Source organism: Chiloscyllium punctatum, chromosome 36 (genome assembly GCF_047496795.1).
Source record: "Chiloscyllium punctatum isolate Juve2018m chromosome 36, sChiPun1.3, whole genome shotgun sequence".
NCBI classification, from domain to species: domain Eukaryota; kingdom Metazoa; phylum Chordata; class Chondrichthyes; order Orectolobiformes; family Hemiscylliidae; genus Chiloscyllium; species Chiloscyllium punctatum.
In genome coordinates this window covers 62,197,089-62,216,494 of record NC_092774.1, presented here as the reverse complement: position 1 = coordinate 62,216,494, position 19,406 = coordinate 62,197,089, and the positions used below count along the sequence as shown (strand labels likewise).

The 19,406-nt window shown below is 47.1% G+C and overlaps 1 pseudogene; it reads left to right on the top strand.

Moving 5' to 3' along the window:
- LOC140460110 (uncharacterized) overlaps nt 1-19,406 on the top strand; it is a 38,314-nt pseudogene that overhangs the window by 4,195 nt on the left and 14,713 nt on the right.

Below are 19,406 nucleotides of genomic sequence, written 5' to 3'. Positions count from 1 at the left end.
AGTCAAACAGTCAGGTCAGGAAGGGACAAAGCAGAGAGCAAGGTAGGACTAACAAATTAAACTGCATTTACTTCATTGCAAGAGGTCTAACAGGGAAGGCAGTTGAACTCAGGGCATAATTAGGAAGATGGGATATGATATCATAGCAATTACAGAGACGTGGCTCAGGGATGGGCAGGACTGGCAGCTTAATGTTTCAGGATACAAATGCTACAGGAAGGATAGAAAGGGAGGCAAGAGATGAGAGGGAGTGGTGTTTTTGATAAGGGATAGTATTCCTGTTGGACTTAAGGAGGATATTCCTAGGAATACATCCAGGAAGGTTATTTGGTTGGAACTGAGAAATAAGGAAGGGATGATCACCTTATTGGGATTGTGTTGTAGACACCCTCATGGTTAGTGGGGAATTGAGAAACAAATTTGTATGGAGATTTGAGTTACCTGTAAGAGTAATAGGATGGTTATTGTTAGGGATTTTAACTTTTCAAACATAGACTGGGATTGCTATAGTGCTACGGGTTTAGATGGAGAGCAATTTGTTAGAAACGGACCTAAGGGGCAGGTTTTTCATGCAGAAGGTGGTGTGTGTACAAAGCTGTTAGAGGAAGTGGTGAGTGTTGGTACAATTATGACATTTAAAAGGCATCTGGATAGGTATATGAATAGGAGGGGTTTAGAGGGTTATTGGCCAAATGCTGGCAAATGGAACTAGATTAATTTTGGATATCTGGTCGACATGGATGAGTTGGACCAAATGGCCTGTTTCTGTGCTGTGTCTCTCTCTGACTCTGGCTTGCCACTAACGTTTGCCCCGTCTCTATGTTCAGTTTCTTTCTGGTGTCGGTGTCAATACCTTGTTGTCTCATTCCGACCCCACCTCCCACCGGATTGACAATGATGACTTTTGTAATCGCTTTTTACAGACTATCTGAAGATGGAAGTTTCAAAATCAACAGCTTATGCTTGACTCTCCTGCTCCTTGGATGCTGCCTGACCTGCTGTGTTTTTCCAGCACTGCACTTTTCGACTCTGATCTCCAGCATCTGCAGTCATCATTTTCACATCAATGTCTGACAGTCACTCAATCCATCGGGACAGCAAAGATTTTCAACTATGATTCTGTGAGATGGAGCAATGCTTTTTGGTTCCTGTTTCATAATGTTTTCAACATCAGTGGGACTGGATGAGAGACCCTACTGTTGCAGTGCACTGAGTGTGGAGCCAGAAACAGTTATACGGCCTGGAAAGAGGAATTCACACCGGGGAGGGGCTGTACACACGTTTGTGTGTGGCTGAAGCTTCAGCCATGGAGAAACCTGAGGAATCCTGCCCCATGGAGAAACCGTGGAAGTGTGGCGACTGTGGGAAAGGCTTCAGTTTCCCGTCTGCCCAGGAGACTCATCGGCGCAGTCACACCGGGGAGAGGCCATTCCCCTGCCCCGAGTGTGGGAAGGGCTTTACCAGCTCCTCCAACCTGATGGCCCACTTGTGGGCCCACACAGCAGAGAGACCAGTCTCCTGCCCCGAGTGTGAGAAGAGCTTTGCCCAGGCCTCTACCCTCGTGGCCCACCAGCAGGTCCACACTGGGGTGAGATCCTTCCCCTGCCCTGAGTGCGGGAAGACCTTCAGCAAATCCTCCAACCTGCTGGCCCACCAGCGGGTCCACACCGGGGAGAGGCCGTTCTCCTGCCCTGAGTGTGGAAAGAACTTTACCCGCTCCTCCCACCTGCTGACCCACCGGTGGGTCCACACGGCGGAGAGGCCCTTCAGCTGTTCTGAGTGTGGGAAGGCCTTCAGTAATTCCTCTGCCCTGCTGACCCACCAGCGGGTCCACACCGGGGAGAGGCCATTCCCCTGCCCTGAGTGTGGGAAGGGCTTTAAACTCTCCTCCAACCTGCTGAGGCACCAGCGAGTCCACACGGGGAGAGACCGTTCAGCTGTGTTGAGTGTAGGAAGGACTTTACCCAGGCCTCCAACCTGCTGAGGCACCAGCGGGTCCACACCGGGGAGAGGCCGTTCCCCTGCCCCAAGTGCAGGCTGAGGTTCACGTCGTCCAGTAACTTGCAGAGACACCAGAGGGGGCAGCAGCAGATTCCGCCGGCGACGCTGATGTGGGTCACCCCCAGGACTGAACCTCCTGCCCGTTCTGACAGTGGGTGCAGGGGGAGCGTCAGGCTTTGTTTTCTGCGAGACAGCACCCCCACATCCCTCCCATCTTCCCCCAACCCCAGGTTGACGAACGGGCGGCACAGTAACTCAGTGATTAGTGCCACTGTGTCACATCGTCAGGGACCGGGGTTCGATTCCACCCTCAGGGTGACTGTCTTTGTGGAGTTTGCACATTCTCCCCCCATGTCTGCAAGGGTTTCCTCTGGGTGCTCCTACAATCCAAACATGAGCAAGTGAATTAGCCAAGCTAAATTGTCCCAGAGTGTTCAGGGATGTGTCGGTGCAGTGTATTGTTTAGGGGGTAATGTAGACTAATGGGGTAGGGGAATGGGTCTGGGTGGGTTACTCTTCAGAGGGTCAGTGTGGACTTGTTGGGTCGAAGGGCCTGTTTCCCTGTTGGATTCTGTGAGCTTTGCTTGCAGTGCTGCTCACTGAGCCCAGGACTGCACGTTCCCACTGAAGTGATCCGCTCAAACCTCAGATGGCATCCAAACCAATGTACCAAACTAAAGGGGTAGCCATGGGCACCCACATGGGACCCAGCTATGCCTGCCTCTTTGTCGGGTACGTGGAACAGTCCATTTTCCTCAGCTACACCTGTTCCTCCAGTACATCGATGACCATATTGGTGCCACTTCATGCTCTCATAAGGAGTTTGAACAGTTCGTCATATTTATCAACACCTTTCACCCTGACCTCAAATTCACCTGGACCATCTCCCTTTCCAGGACCTCTCCATCTCTGGCAACCGACTAACCGTGGACATCTACTACAAGCCCACCAACTCCCACAGCTACCTAGATTACACCTCTTTCCCCCCCCCCCTGTAAAAACGCAATCCCTTATTCCCAATTCCTCCACCATATCTGTTCCCAGGATGACCAATTCCACCGGAGAAAATCCCAAAGGGCCTCCTCCTCCTTCCAAGTTCGCAATTACTCTTCCCACGTGGTCGACAATGCCCTCCAGCACATCTCCTCCACATCCTACAACACCGCCCTTGAACCCCACCCCTCCCAATGGAACAAGGACAGAACCCACCCCCCCACCATCCTCCCCTTCCACCCCACCAACCTCCGGATACATCACATCAGCCTCTGCTCCCTACAAACGGACCCCACCACCAGGTATATTTTTCTCTCCCCACCCCTACCAGCATTCCAGAGAGGCCATTTCCTCTGCGACTCCCTCGTCAGGTCCATGCGCCCACAACCAGTCCACACCCCACTCCCGGTCCCTTCCCCGCCACCACAGGAAGTGTAAAACATGTGTCCATACCACTCCTCTCACCTCCATCCAAGGCCCCAAAGGATCCTTCCACATCTGACAGAAATTTACCTCGACCTCCACCAGTGTCATCCACTGTATCCATTGCATCCAATGTGGGCTTCTCTCCGTCGGAGAGACAGGACGCCAACTTGTGGATTAGACAATAGACAATAGACAATAGATGCAGGAGTAGGCCATTCAGCCCTTCGAGCCTGCACCGCCATTCAATATGATCATGGCTGAACATTCCCAATCAGTATCCTGTTCCAGCCTTATCTCCATAACCCTTGACTCCACTATCTTTAAGAGCTCTATCCAATTCTTTCTCAAATGAATCCAGAGACTGGGCCTCCACTGCCCTCTGGGGCAGAGCATTCCACACAGCCACCACTCTCTGGGTGAAGTAGTTTCTCCTCATCTCTGTCCTAAATGGTCTACCCCATATTTTTAAGTTGTGTCCTCTGGTTCAGCACTCCCCCATCAGCGGAAATATGTTTCCTCCTGCCAGAGTGTCCAATCCTTTCATAATCCTATACGTTTCAATCAGATCCCCTCTCAGCCTTCTAAATTCAAGGGTACACAAGCCCAGTTGCTTCAGTCTTTCTGAGTAAGGCAATCCTGCCATTCCAGGAATTGACCTCGTGAACCTACGCTGCACTCCCTCAATAGCCAGAATGTCTTTCCTCAAATTTGGAGACCAGACCTGTACACAGTACTCCAGGTGTGGTCTCACCAGGGCCCTGTACAGCTGCAGAAGCACCTCTTTGCTTCTATACTCAATTCCTCTTGTTATGAAGGCCAGCATGCTATTAGCCTTCTTCACTACCTGCTGTACCTGCATGCTTGCCTTCATTGACTGGTGGACAAGAACACCCAGATCTCTCTGAACAGCCCCTTTACCTAATTTGATACCATTGAGGTAGTAATCTGCCTTCCTGTTCTTGCCAGACATTTATCCACATTAAACTACATCTGCCATGCATCTGCCCACTCATCTAACTTGTCCAGGTCACCCTGTAATCTCCTAACATCCTCATCACATTTCACCCTACCACCCAGCTTTGTATCATCAGCAAATTTGCTAATGTTATTGCTGATACCATCTTCCATATCATTTTACATATATTGTAAAAAGCTGCGGTCCCAGCACGGATCCCTGCGGTACCCCACTGGTCACTGCCTGCCATTCCGAAATGGAGCCGTTAATGACTACCCTTTGTTTCCTATTATCAACCAATTCTCTATCCAATCTAGTACTTTGCCCCCAATACCGTGCGCCCTAAATTTACTCACTAACCTCTTGTGTGAGACTTTATCAAAAGCTTTCTGAAAGTCCAGGTACACTACATCCACTGGATCTCCCTCGTCCATCTTCCGAGTTACATCCTCAAAAAATTCAAGAAGATTAGTCAAGCATGATTTCCCCTTCATAAATCCATGCTGACTCTGTCCTATCCTGTTACTATTATCCAGATGTGCCGTAATTTCATCCTTTATAATAGACTCCAGCATCTTTCCCACCACTGAGGTCAGACTAACTGGTCTATAATTTCCTGCTTTCTCCCGCCCACCCTTCTTAAAAAGTGACACAACATTAGCCGCCCTCCAATCCTCAGGAACCGACCCCGATTCTATTAAACTCTGGAAAATAATCACCAGCGCATCCACGATTTCCTGAGCCACGTCCTTCAGTACCCTGGGATGCAGGCCATCAGGTCCCGGAGACTTATCAACCTTCAGACCTAACAGTCTCTCCAACACCAAATCCTGGCAAATATAAATTCCCATAAGTTCAGGTCCACTCTATTTCCGAGAACCACTCTGGGACACCCACAAACCCCACCGCCCTGTGACTGAACACTTCAACTTCCCCTCCCATTCCATCAAGATCATTGAGGTCCTGGGCTGTCTCCATCCCAAACCCTTACCACCTGACACCTGGAGGAAGAACACCTCTTATTCCACCTTGGGACCCTGCAACCACATGGGATCAATGTGGAATTCAAAAGTTTCCTCATGTATCCTCCTCCTCCTCCTCCTCTTTCCCCCCCACCTTATCACAGCCCCAAGCCTCCACTCGCCCTCCTGACCTGTCCATCACCTTTCCCATCTATCCGCCACACCCTCCTCTCCGACCAATCATCTTCATCTGCTTATCTCATTCTCAGCTACCTTCTCCCCAACACCACCCCCCCCCCCTTTCCATTTATCTCTCAGCGCTCCCGGCCCACAAGCCTCATTGCTGATGAAGGGTTTATGCCCTAAACGTCAATTTTCCTGCTGCTTGGATGCTGCCTGACCTGCTGTGCTTTTCCAGCATCACACTCTCGACTCTGTCCACTGATGTTGTCAGAGATATAGGACCTGCTCCAAACTGATCCACAGTCCAGTTGATGGGACAGGAACAGCTTCCTTTCTTGGGACAAGTCTCCCGAAGAGAACTTGCTAGCTAACTGATGTACTGAACTTCACAGTGCCCCACTGCTCTCAGTTATCTGGAAGGTGTCCACACATGTGCCTAAGGTGGTGCTCGAGACCTTTAATATCCCTTTGGGATTGATCCCCATTCATTTGAGGCTGTGTAGTCATACAGCCTGGAAACAGACCTTTCAGTAAATGATCCCCAACTAAACTGTGCAGGTTCTCTCTCCCTCTCTCTGTCTCCTGCACTGTCCTCACCATATGCTTCCTTTGTCTGCTCTTCTCCCTTTAAAACTGCTGTTGTTTTGACGTTTTTTTTCCAAAGTTCCAAAACAATGCAACAGCATATAAAACAGTAATTGCTGCTCCTGGAATTAAAGGAAATCACCTCCAACACCTAAAATACCTCAACAAAAAAGCAGCTCTTCCAGCCAGAAATTTTTCCCGTCCTCCACCTTGGATTACCCACAATATTTGTATGGAACAGCCTTATCTATCTTCTACCCGAAATTTCTGTCTCCCAATTATTGCCCCTTTCAATGGATTCCACCCCGAATTCATCCTTCCATCCTCCAGTTTTTGCCCACCTCCCCTCTGCTGAAAGCGCTCACCCTCAGTTCAGTTCCTCAGCCACTTCTTGCCATCTCCAGTATATCACCCACTTAGTCTTCCCTTTAGTTTTCAAAATAGAAAGGGTGGTGGTTTGCTGATTCCAGGACGTGATGGTGACTGCGCTCACAATATTCCAGACTCTCGCTTGTGGTGATCACAAATATCTACACTGCACATGTGCAGAGAAGGGGATGCTGGGAGTGGATGGGATGCAATCACCACCACCCCCTCCTATAATGACCCCCCGTCATTCCCAGAGTTCCCTGTCTATTCCCCCCACCATTCAGAGCACCTGCCTCCATTACCCCCCGCCCCTTGTCCATTACCACCCACACCAGCTCCCCATCCAATCTGTTTCTCCCCCAACGCTATGTATATTCTTTCTCTCTCTATTCCCAACACCCTGTCCATTCTATCTCTATCCCTGACACACCATCCATTCACTCACTCTCTCTCTCACTCCCCCAACACCCCTTCCATTTTCTGTCTCTATCCCCAGCTTCCTATCCTTTTCTCTCCCTCTCTCTTTCAGACACCCCACCCTTGTCGTTTCTCTCCCCACTCTCTGCACTCCTGTCCATTCTATGTCCACAACCTCTATCCCTTGTCCAGTCTCTCTCCCATCCTCTGACCCCATCCATTCCCCCTCTCTCTCCAAACCCCACATGCCCTCCACCATCCAGTCCCTCTCCCCATCCAATGCCCCCCCCCCCACCATCCAGTCCCCCTGCCCCCCACCATCTAGTCCCTCTCCCCACCCCCTGCCCCCCAGTTCCTGTTTGGACTGACTCAAAAAAATTCTAAGTGTCACTGGTTACTGAGAGAACTCAGTAACCTACCTCTTCGAAAAGCAAAGAGGAGGAGGGAAAAAATAGTGGGTTGACCTGCGACCCATTCGCAGGTACCCTGTGTCCCCCGCAGCTTGCCGTGCGCCCATGGCAAGTGGGTGACACGACCCACACTCCGCACACTGGTCTGGGGGCATCGCGTGACTGCTCCTGGCCAGGGAGCAGCACGGATGACCGCCAGGCGACGGCATGCCGAGGTGGTGCGGCAAGAACAACTTAGGAAGACCACCAACCGACCAACTCGCTGATCTTTCCACGGCGCTCCCCCCCCCCCCCCCGCCACGAACACGCAGGGCTGCCCCCCTCGACTCAGCATGTCCCACTTTGACTGTGGCCTGACTGCCGTTGCCGCCACCCCCGGGGAGAGGTGGTGCACCTGTGAGTGTGGAACGGTCAACGGGGCGTCAGGTTCGATGTGGGGCCCAAGCAAAAGCCGAGGTAACAGACGGGTGCGTACGAACGTGCGTGGGAGTAAATTCTCGTGCACATGGTTACTGACAAAAGGTTGGCTCGAAGGATGACTTTCAATAGATCACAGCGAGGTAGCTGCTCTACTACTTACGAAACCCTGAGACAGAATCAGGTCGTCTACATGAACATGAGGTGCAAGTAAAGGAGAGAGGCGACGCCCATACGGCCGCACTCCAGACCAGAATCGAATGGCGATACACACCGACCGGAGTCGGTTATCCTCGGCCAACCAGTGATCCACGACACTAGGGTATTGTTACATTTAGGCAGGATTCTGACTTAGAGGCGTTCAGTCATAATCCCACAGATGGTAGCTTTGCACCATTGGCTCCTCAGCCAAGCACATACACCAAATAAGGAATCTGCGGTTCCTCTCGTACTGAGCAGGATTACTATTGCAACAACAACCTGTCTCACGACGGTCTAAACCCAGCTCACGTTCCCTATTAGTGGGTGAACAATCCAACGCTTGGTGAATTCTGCTTCACAATGATAGGAAGAGCCGACATCAAAAGATCAAAAAGCGACGTCGCTATGAACGTTCGGCTGCCACAAGCCAGTTATCCCTGTGGTAACTTTTCTGACAACAACTGCTTAAAACCCAAAAGGTCAGAAGGATCGTGAGGCCCCACTTTCACAGTGTGTACTCGTACTGAAAATCAAGATCAAGCGAGCTTTTGCCCTTGTGCTCCACGGGAGATTTCTGTCCTCCCTGAGCTCACCTTAGGACACCTGCATTACGGTGTGACAGGTGTACCGTCCCAGTCAAACTCCCCACATGCCAGTGTCCCTAGAGCGGGTTGTGCCCGGCTGCCCGGGCACTTATGACCAGAAGCGAAAGGCCCTCAGGGCTCGCCTCACTGGGTAAGTGAAAAAAACCGATAAGAGTAGTGGTATTTCACCAGCGGCCAAAGCCTCCCACTTATTCTACACCCCTTATGTCTCTTCACAGTGCCAGACTAGAATCAAGGGTCAACAGGGGTCTTCTTTCCCCGTTAATTCTGCCAAGCCCGTTCCCTTGGCTGTGGTTTCACGAGATAGTAGGTAGGGACAGTAGGGAATCTTGTTCATCCATTCATGCGCATCACTAATTAGATGATGAGCATTTGGCTATTTTTGCACTCACCATCTGAATAGATTGTTTTTCGAGTTTTTTTTGTCACTCATCGACGTAGTAGTACCCCTATCTAGCTAGCGACAGCCAGAGGATATTTAAGGGAATGGGATCGAACTTTATGAATCAGAATTAGAATCAAGCGAGGGTTGAGCTGGGGTTATTCAACTGATACCCACTTACTCATTATTTTGTTGTGTTGAAAGTGAAAATTAAATTTATTCACCCATATTACCCACCACCTTTAGTGTGATTTAAAATACATAACTTTATTACTAAAAGTTTAACTTTTTAAAATATTAACTAAAATTAATCATAAAGTTTTATCTAAAATTAAAGTAAAATTTTAAAACATTATTAAATTATGTCCAATAGAGATATTAATAGAGTTCTTAGAGATCCATAAAAATCCTTAGCAGCTCGAGAGTCAGGGATAAAAACCAGAATCGTGGTGTTCCTTGAAAAGGTCTTATATTTTTCGGTCCCGAGGTCTTTCACTAAGTCGTGTTTTTCTTAAACCAATTGCCTCTGGGATCCCGTCACAAATCCGTAGAAGGATACAACTGTTCCTTCAACAAGAGCCATAATTTCTCTCTCCAGATGTTTTATATTTATTCACCTTTTCCTCCCAAGCTTGCTCAAGCGAGTTAATTTGGTTGTCCATTCGAATTGTCACATCCAATAAGATTCTCTTTTTTAATATTAAGTCCGGAATCCAAAGTTTCCCCCATTTTATCTTTAATTCGTGGTTCTATATAAGTAGTCCATCCTCTTGTCTTAATAAACTTAGTTAATTCCTCGGTGATTCTATTATGTCTCTTAATCCACATGTTCTTCACATATGGGCATCAACCTAATATGTGTGTGATTGTTTCCGATATTTCATTGCATCTCTGACACTTTTTAATATTAAACGGCCTTCCATATGGCCAATGTTGCCCCTTGTGGGATAGATAAATTTGTTCTTAAAAGGATTCAGTTAATTGCTTTCGACTTCTTCATATGTTGAATCCCTTTCAACCAATTATGAGAAATATTATCATTTTTAAAATAATGGATGCCTGCCCCCTGACAGGGCAAGACCAATCCATTTCTGTACTTTCAATTCTCTCCAATTAGTATAGTTTTTGCTGCTATATTCTTCAATACCGTTGATGTTCTCATTATCAATAATATTTGTTCTCTCCTCCAATTGCCCACCTATATATGATTCCAAATTTCCTTCAATGAATTTAATCTACTTAGTTTCTGCATTTTCGACATTGTATTTGTCCCCCTCAAATAAAAATGAGGCATGATGAATTTCATCTGAGGATCCATATAACGATTCAAAGTTTTCTCAAGATGGCAATTGGAATAAATGTGGTTTAATTTATTCAATCCAAGGCCGCCATCGCGATTCCTGGCACATAATATCGCGTCTTGCGATGGATTGAGGGAGATGCAAAATTTCTTTAACCCTACCTATAATTAAATTATCTTAGTTTATTTAAATAATTTTGGGACACCTCAGATAAAATAAGATAACAATATAATCTAGGGATAAAATAAGATTTTAGTAACTCGAATTTTTGTACTGGCTTTAAAAGGACTTTTTAAGATTTATTATCCAATTACCTAACTGATCCTCTCAATGAGATTGGCTTATGCCAATCTATGGGTCAATTTTTGCCCCCAAATATTTATCAGTATACCTGGCTCTATATACTGTATTTCCATCTCATTAAATGTTCCATTTTACCCGGACTATTATAAATAAACGTCTTGTTCTTATAAATAAAATGAAAAACCCTTTGTCTTTTTCATGTTGACTTCCAGCCCAGTGTTAATTACAGAATTTTTCTATGAGTTTTGGCTAACTAGGGCTATATCGTCTGCAAAACCAAGGGATACACAGTGGTGACTATCACCTTCAGGGCCTAAAAAAAATCCCCTTTTTAACCTCTTCGAGTGTACTGATGAGGGGGTCCATTATAATGTTAAAAAGGTATAGGTGACAAAGAGTCACCCTGTTTTACTCCTTTTAAAATCTTTATCAAATTAGTCTCACAATTAAAACCCTTAATTACTGTAAAATTATTATACAAATTTACGATTAATTTAATAAAGTCTGGGGGGAAGCTGTAATCTTTTAAGCGCGCTAATTATTAATTTATACGCCACCGTGTCGAAGGCTTTCCCCAAGTCTACAAATACTATTGCTAATTCTCTTTTCTTTTTCTTGGCTCCATTGATAACATTACTGAGGATTTTAATATTTTCCTTGCAGCCAGCAACTCCAGTGAGGAACTATTTTTGACATTTATTTAAATCTATTATCGTTAATCTCTTCACGATAATTTTTGTAAAAAGTCTTAATAAAATCGGGCCTATCGTTATCGGTCTCAGTTGTTTATATCTTTTTAATCCGTCTTCATCATTAATTTTTGGAATTAATACAGTTCTACATATCTTTATGGAATCAGGGATATTACCCGTTTTTTAACCAAATAGAAAAGATTCTCGTGATTACCCTATTATCTTTATTAAATATTCCAATTGTGTCCTTTGACCAACATCTGATCCAACCCCAGCGTGATTCTAATATTCATTGCCTTAACGGCCTGATTGACATCTTCCACCGAAATAGGGCTGGTAAGCATGTTGTTCAAAGGTACTATCTATATTACCTTTATATTTGGCTAAACCTCTTAGATTACTGTTTTCATTGGGAATTGATAGTCCATTACTAAAATATTCTTCCAATTCATCCCTTACTTAATGGACAGACACATTTAGTTGGAGCCTCCATCAATGGTTCTCGCTAGATACTGTCTTTTTTTTAAATATAGCGCTGCGTTTCTTTAAATTGTCCTTTTTTCTTTGCTATATCTCTTTCTAGCATTATTAGGTTGTTGTCTTATAACTTGCCTGTTTTCATACTGAGTGTTTCCATTTTTATTTTCAACTTTTTCCTTACCTACTTTTTTACTATCCTTTCTATTACATAACTTACTAATTATCTCATTCATAATTCCATCATTATCGTTTACCATTATTCACTTATTTTTACTTATTTTGTCCTCAAAATATCTAGTAATTCCATTAAATGATTTTTTAGTCAATTCTGTATTTCCCTTCTCCCTAACATTTCCTAAGTGTTTATTTCCATCTATTATTACATAGAACATAGAACAGTACAGCACAGAACAGGCCCTTCAGCCCACGATGTTGTGCCGATCATTGATCCTCATGTATGCACCCTCAAATTTCTGTGACCATATGCATGTCCAGCAGTTTCTTAAATGTCCCCAATGACCTTGCTTCCACAACTGCTGCTGGCAACGCATTTCATGCTCTCTCAACTCTCTGTGTAAAGAATCCCCTCTATACTTTCCTCCAACCAGCTTAAAACTATGACCCCTCGTGTTAGCCATTTCTGCCCTGGAAAATAGTCTCTGGCTATTCTTTCCTCAATTCTAACATCTGTCTCATTATCATTACTAGGGACTATTTCCTTATTGCATGTTTTATCCTCTATTTTATCACTATTTTTATTTTGCTTAATTAATAATCATCTTTTGTCCGAAATCTGTTTCAGCATTTTTTTTGTTTTTAATCTCTCAGCGATTTGTTTATTGATATTTTTACGGCCACTAAATTCTTGCTCCAATGTTTTTAATATCACTATTTCGGAGCTGGACCAAACTCCTTTCCTACTTTTTTCTACGCTTTCAGAATTATCCCTTTTATTTTGATTCCTTTTAAATTTCTTAATACAGGGGGTGCATGTGCCTCTCGTGCTGCCCCAAACCTATAGCCGATGTAAATTTTAGAGGACACAGTTCACATTGAAACATATTTCCTATTTCTCCATTTTCCCTATTATTATGACATTTTGGATAGTGACATGCGACTGAGTGATAGCTACCTTCCCAGTCGCATTTACTACATTTTATTCTAACCGATTTTGTCCCTTTACATTTATTTAAGTGTTTCCTAAATTGTCCTGTTGTATTTACACAGGACATAATTTACACATAATAATTAAATATCCAATAGATAATTTTACTTCTATTTTATCCTTCTCAATGACAACCGGTGGATTTACCCTAAACTCAATACTCTTTCTCTCTCTGATTCTCTATTGTGACTAAAATCAAAGGGCCCTTTAAAACTAGAGTTTAAAATTGTCCAACTGTCGAGAGGACGGGATTCGAGAGAGGCCTTCTCTACGGATCTTTCAACTCGACTATGTCTTGTCCCGACTATGCCTGCCTGAGGGCAACCGTGTCGGGATAATCGTAAAGGTCTCATCCGTCTGTGTAGAAATGGATGGCATACTCCTTGTTTGGCTCATACACTTTGTGCACAGTGCCGCCAATAACAACCGTGCGGGGCGGTTATTTGCCCGGTTTCACACCCAACCGGGATCTATGGTGTTCTGCATAATCGTCAAGCTACCAACGTTATCTATTAAATGAACGAAGGTCACCAACCGTCTCGCGCTTCTTCTCGGGTTGTATTCGCCGGCCTGACAAGAGTAATACTCTGGCAACGGAAGAGAAGATTAAAATCCCCTACTATAGCTAAAACTAGCACTGGATAAAATCCATACCAATAAAGCAACGCAGAGCAGATCAAAGCAACTCTCCGTTATTGAGTTTCCTCTGTCAGGTCGTTACCAGGGGGGAACCACTATGAAGTTCGACCAAACTTCACAATCAATAAAAACATGTAAAAACGATTACAAAGGTGACTACGCAGGCAGTTGGGAGACCAACCAACCAAAACAATCTGTAGTCACATCCCCCAGTGTAGGGATCCCAATATAGTTGGCCCAGAGGGGGTATCAAGGGCGTATAAGAGCACAGTATATGTGGATGAAGTTCTTATTTTTCTCTTGAACCTAGTAATTTCAGTGCCTCATTTGAAACAGTGTATCAATTCATTTCGCCCTTTCTCAGGTTACAAGATTATTTTTTCAAAGTTGGAGGCTTTGCCTTTCGGGTGTCTTAGGGGAATATCCAATTAAACCTGTTGGACTATAACCTGGTGTTGTGTGATTTTTAACCTTGTACAACACCGGCATCACCAAATTATAGGAGTGTGTGTGTGTTGGGGGAGGGGGGATGGGTGTTGTGAGAGAATATGTGTATGTGCGAGTGTAAAAAGTCATAAGTCTGTGAGAGGTTGCGTGTGCATGTGGAAGTGGATATGTGAGTGTGTGAGGGTGGGGGGGGAGGGAGGGGTGGGTGGGGGGGGAGCGTGGGGGGTGGGGGAGTGTGGGGGGGGGTGGGGGAGTGTGGGAGTGAGGGGGGTGGGGGAGTGTGGGAGTGTGGGAGTGTGGGGGGGGTGGGGGAGTGTGGGGGGTGGGGGAGTGTGGGAGTGTGGGAGTGTGGGGGGGGTGGGGGAGTGTGGGGGGTGGGGGAGTGTGGGGGGGGGTGGGGGAGTGTGGGGGGTGGGGGAGTGTGGGGGGGGGTGGTGGGGGAGTGTGGGGGGGTGGGGGAGTGTGGGGGGGCGTGGGGGAGTGTGGGGGGGGGGTGGGGGAGTGTGTGGGGGTGGGGGAGTGTGGGGGGGGTGGGGGGAGTGTGGGGGGGGTGGGGGGGGTGGGGGAGTGTGGGGGGTGTGGGGGAGTGTGGGGGGGGGTGGGGGGGTGGGGGAGAGTGTGGGGGAGTGTGGGGGGGGTGGGGGAGTGTGGGGGGGGAGTGTGGGGTGGGGGGGGAGTGTGGGGTGGGGGGGGAGTGTGGGGTGGGGGGGGTGGGGGAGTGTTGGGGGGGGGGTGTTGTGCAGCCTGCATGGTGTTCAGAAATCGTCTTCACGCAGCAATCTTACGGAAAGTCTATTGCAAAGTGGGCATCGCTTTCTTTGCTGCGACCGCGCAGCAGTTAACATCTGAGCCCCAAGTGTCCCAGATGAAGAGAATCCGTGTGAAACCTTCACTCACTGAGAGTCATCTCCACGGCCCTGAGCTGAGGGACTGCAGGCAGTCCAACACCGAAGGGACGGTTAAAAATGAACCATTTTTGCTCCCTCAGCAACACGTTGCATCATTCTCGCGCAGACAGAAGCCATTCAGCCCATGGATTCCACGACGACTGTCTGTCACTTGTCTCTCTGAGGTTATTCACAACATGTGTCACAGCGCAGACGGAGGCTATGCGGCCCACCTTCGCTCTGCTGGTTCGACACTTAAGTCAACGTGTGACTCTCGTCGTTTCATTCTCTCGCCTTCTCAGCGTAAATCTGCACACCTGAACGTGACCACCGAATTCCCTTTTGGGTCCATTGAATCTTCCTCTTTGTCAATGTCAGACAGGGACTTACTGACCCTCACCACTCCCTGTACGAAAACGTTCTTCCTAATGTCACTTTTACTTCTTTTCCTCGTGACTTAAAATTCTGCCGAATCGTTATGGATCCTTTCAGGCGTGGGAGCATTTTCACAACATTATTTCCTGTTTCTAGGTCCCTCATGACTTGGAAAAGTTCGGTTCTCCGAGGAGAGCTGTCCCAATTTTCCAATCTACCTTGATTGCTGACATTCCTCAAACACCGCACCACTCACGTCAACCTGTTGAGCACTATGGTAAAAAACAATGACTGCAGATGCTGGAAACCAGATTCTGGATTAGTGGTGCTGGAAGAGCACAGCAGTTCAGGCAGCATCCAAGTAGCTTGTTGAACGCGATCTCCAACCATTTCATTTCTCTGTTTTCTTCCTCATTCGTACTCCAGGCAGCCCACGCTCGTTTCACGAAGGTGCTTTTTGAGAAAGTTAATCAGGCAATTTTGCACAAGTCAAGTTAAAAAACGCGGGCTCGTCCGGGATTTGAACCCGGGACCTCTCGCAAGTCAGTGCAGTAACAGACCCAAAGCGAGAATCATACGCCTAGACCAACGAGCCAGAAAGCACGCACGCACGCAGCTAATGCCCCACACCTCTTGAGCGACCTGAGACATGCTCAGTATGAAATACATTTGAGATTGCTCTCAGAATTGCAAGCGGCAAAGACTTTCCCGAACAGCTGCTTCTCATCCAGTCTCCCTGCTGCTATTTCATTCCACCGCATTCGCTGCTCACAGTGTCGTTTCCCCAACGTAGCATGAAGCATAAACTGGGTAACTGCTTCGCAGAACGTCCCGCTTCTGCCCGCAGAAACTCAAGGCCCTGACCTTGCGGTTGCCTGCCACTTTAACACATCACCCTGTTCCCTGGCCAACATCCCTGTCTCAGGCTTGCAGCAGTGTTCTAGCTCCAGATGAAAGAACAACATCTCATTTTACACTTGGAGACCCTACAGCCCTCTGGTCTTCAATATCGAGTTCTATAACTATAGGGCCTGAACTCCCCCATGTCCTTGACCCCTACCACACAAAAGACTCCTGTTTATCACCTCGTCTGCTATGACAAACGATGTATTGTTAGCCACTAACAGTTTCCATTAACAGCTATTCGCCCTCTCACGAGGATCGTTATTCACTCCTACGTTCTTCATATTGTTCTTTCTCTGAGCTGGCGGCAAACACAGCAATGAACATTGGAGACTCTGAGCCAGCTGAAACTTGCTCAGTGCGAAGTACATTCCACATTGCTGCAAGAATTGCAAGCAGCAAAGCCTTTCCAGAACATCTGCTTGTCATTCTGTCCCCGGGGGGGCTGATGTTTGTCTCATCCCCAGGAACTGGACTATCTCCACTGGCGGATAATTAAACCATTTTATTTCTACTTGCACGTTGTTCTGGGGGGAGGGTGGTGGGGGAATGTAGGGTTGGGGGAGGGTAAGAGTCCATTCGCTCTTCTGCTCTCTCTCCCTCTCTCTCTCTGAAACTCTTGGGGTGAGAGGTGTCAGTTACATTAATGCGGGGAACATGAACAACTCTCTCCACTGGCATATAATTCAACCATTTTGTTTTGAAACATTTCTCTGACACACGTGCGGCCCGTGACAAGCATTGCCGTCCTCAACATCGGATACAGGGAACAGGAGAAGACCACGCATGTGAAACAGGGAATTCTCATCCATTGTTTCAGGTTGCACAAATAGGAAAATAATGTTTCTGACGGAAACTTACAATCCTGGTGGCTTTTGTGAGAAATGCCAAGACGTTTTTGACATTGTGAGGTTTTCGTTACCAACTGAGGTTTCCAGGGTCTGAGCCACACAACAGGTGGCAGGATGGAGAAGGGAATGTGGACTTGGGTAACATCCCTATGATAGAGTCACAGAGCTCGACAGCACAGAAACAGGCCTTTCAATTCCAACATGTCCATGCCGATCAGATATCCCAAATTGGTCAGGCCACTTGTGGAATACTGTGTTCAGTTCGGCTCTCCCTGATTTAGGAAGGGTTTTAAACTTAAAACGACTCAGAAAAGATTCACAAGGATCTTGCCAGGGTTGGAGTGTTTGAGTTATGGAGAGAGGCGGAATGGGCTGTGGCTGCTTTTCTGGAGTATCAGAGGCTGAAGGGTGACCTAATAGAGATTTATAAAATCATGAGTGACATGGGTAGGGGAATTAGACAAGGTATTTTCCCAGAGTGGGGTGTCCAAAACTGTCCAAGGGCAGAAGTTTCAGGTGAGAGGGAAAAGATTTAAAAGGGGCATAAAGAGGTAATCTTTTCACACAGAGGGTGGTGTGTGCTGCCAGCGGATTTGCTAAACGCTAGTAAAATTACTACACTTAAAAGACGTCTGGATGGGGACATACATAGGAAGGGTTTAAAGGGATATGGGTCAAACGCTGACAAATGGGACTAGATTTGTCCAGGATAGCTGCTGGGCATGAATGTGTTGGACTGAATGTGTTGGACTATTTCCGTGCTGTACATCGTTGTGACTCTCCGTCCAATACTCACTTCCTGTCCCCTTCAATAACAGTATAATTGGAAGTATATTGACATATCTAAAACACAATATTACAACAAATAATTATTATCTAATCTTAGAGAACCACGAATAGTGCATTAAATGCTTCAGTAACACCAGACAGATCTGTGTCCCTTTTTAAGTTCCAATACTGATAAGTGCCATGAGGATCTGAAAGCCTGGAGAGAGAGAATCTGAAATTCCTACCCTTGGATTCACAGCCTCGGCCTCCAGTTGCTACAAGTGAACAGTGGTTTTTCGCCACCCCCACCCCACCCCCCGCCACCTTTCTTTCTCTCCCAGGACGAGGAATGGGAAAGGAGAAACGTTGTTTTTCTCCCCGATGTCGCGCAGAGGTACAGAGTTTCACTCTGAAACTGATCGGGCTGCTTCTGCGTTGTGACGTACAGAATCATGGCAGAGAATTATTGGAGGAGCCAATCGGAGCCGCAGTCTTGAGAGTGTGGTGCTGATAAAGCACAGCAGGTCAGGCAGCATCTGAGGAGCAGGAGAATTGGTGTTTCAGGAATGAGGCTTGTGAGCCAAGGGGGTAGAGAAATAAATGAGAGGGGGGTGGAGATGGGGGTGGGTGGGGGAAGGTGGCTGAGAGTGTGACAGGTAGTGAAGGTGGGATAATGGCGATAGGTCAGAGAGGAGTTTGGAGCGGATAAGTGGGAAGGAAGATGGACAGGTCATGAGGGCGGTGCTGAGTTAGAAGATTGGATCTGGGATAAAGTGGGGAAAGGGCAAATGAAGAAACTGGTGAAATCCACGCCAGTCCCGTCTGGTTGAAGGGTCCCAAGGTGGAAGATGAGGCGTTCTTCCTCCAGGCGTCGGGTGGTTAGGTTTTGACGATTGAGGAGTCCCAGGACCTGCATGTCCTTGGCGAAATGGGAGGAGGAGTTAAAGCATTCAGGCACTGGGCAGTGGGGTTGCTTTGTGCATCTGTCCTGAATATGTTCTGTGAAGTGTTCTGCAAGTAGTTGTCCTGTCTCCCCAAGGTAGTGGAGACCGCATCAGCAGCAATAGAGACAGTAAATGATGTGTGGGGAAGTGCAGGTGAATCTATGATGGACGTAGAAGGCTCCTTTAGGGCATTGGACAGAGGTAAGAGGGGAGCTGTGTGCGCAGGTTTTCCAATTCTTGCAGTGGTGAGGGAAGGTGCCAAGATTGGAGAGTGGGTTGGGTTGGGGAGCAGATTAGATGCGCTTGGAGGCCATCATCGACCATATTGGAGTGGAAATTGTGGTCTTTGAAGAAAGAGGCCATCTGATGTGTTCTGTGGTGGAACTGGTCCTCCTGGGAGCAGATGTGGTGGAGGCGGAAGAATTGGGAATCAGGGATAGCGTTTTTACACGAGGCAGGATGGAAGAAGCTGTAGTTCAGGTCGCTGTGGAAGTCGGTGGGTTTGTAGAAGATGTCCGTGTTGCATCGGTCTCTGTTAGAGGGAGAGGTCCAGGAAAGGGAGGGTAGTGTCTGAAATGGTCTAGGTGGACTTAAAGTCAAGGTGTAATGTGTTGGTGAAATTGATGAAGTGTCCAACCTCCACGTGGGAGCACAAGGTGGCACCGATACAGCCATCAATGTAACGGAGGAAAAGGTGGGGAATGGTCCCGGTGTAGCTGCGGAAGACTGACTTTTCTATGTACCT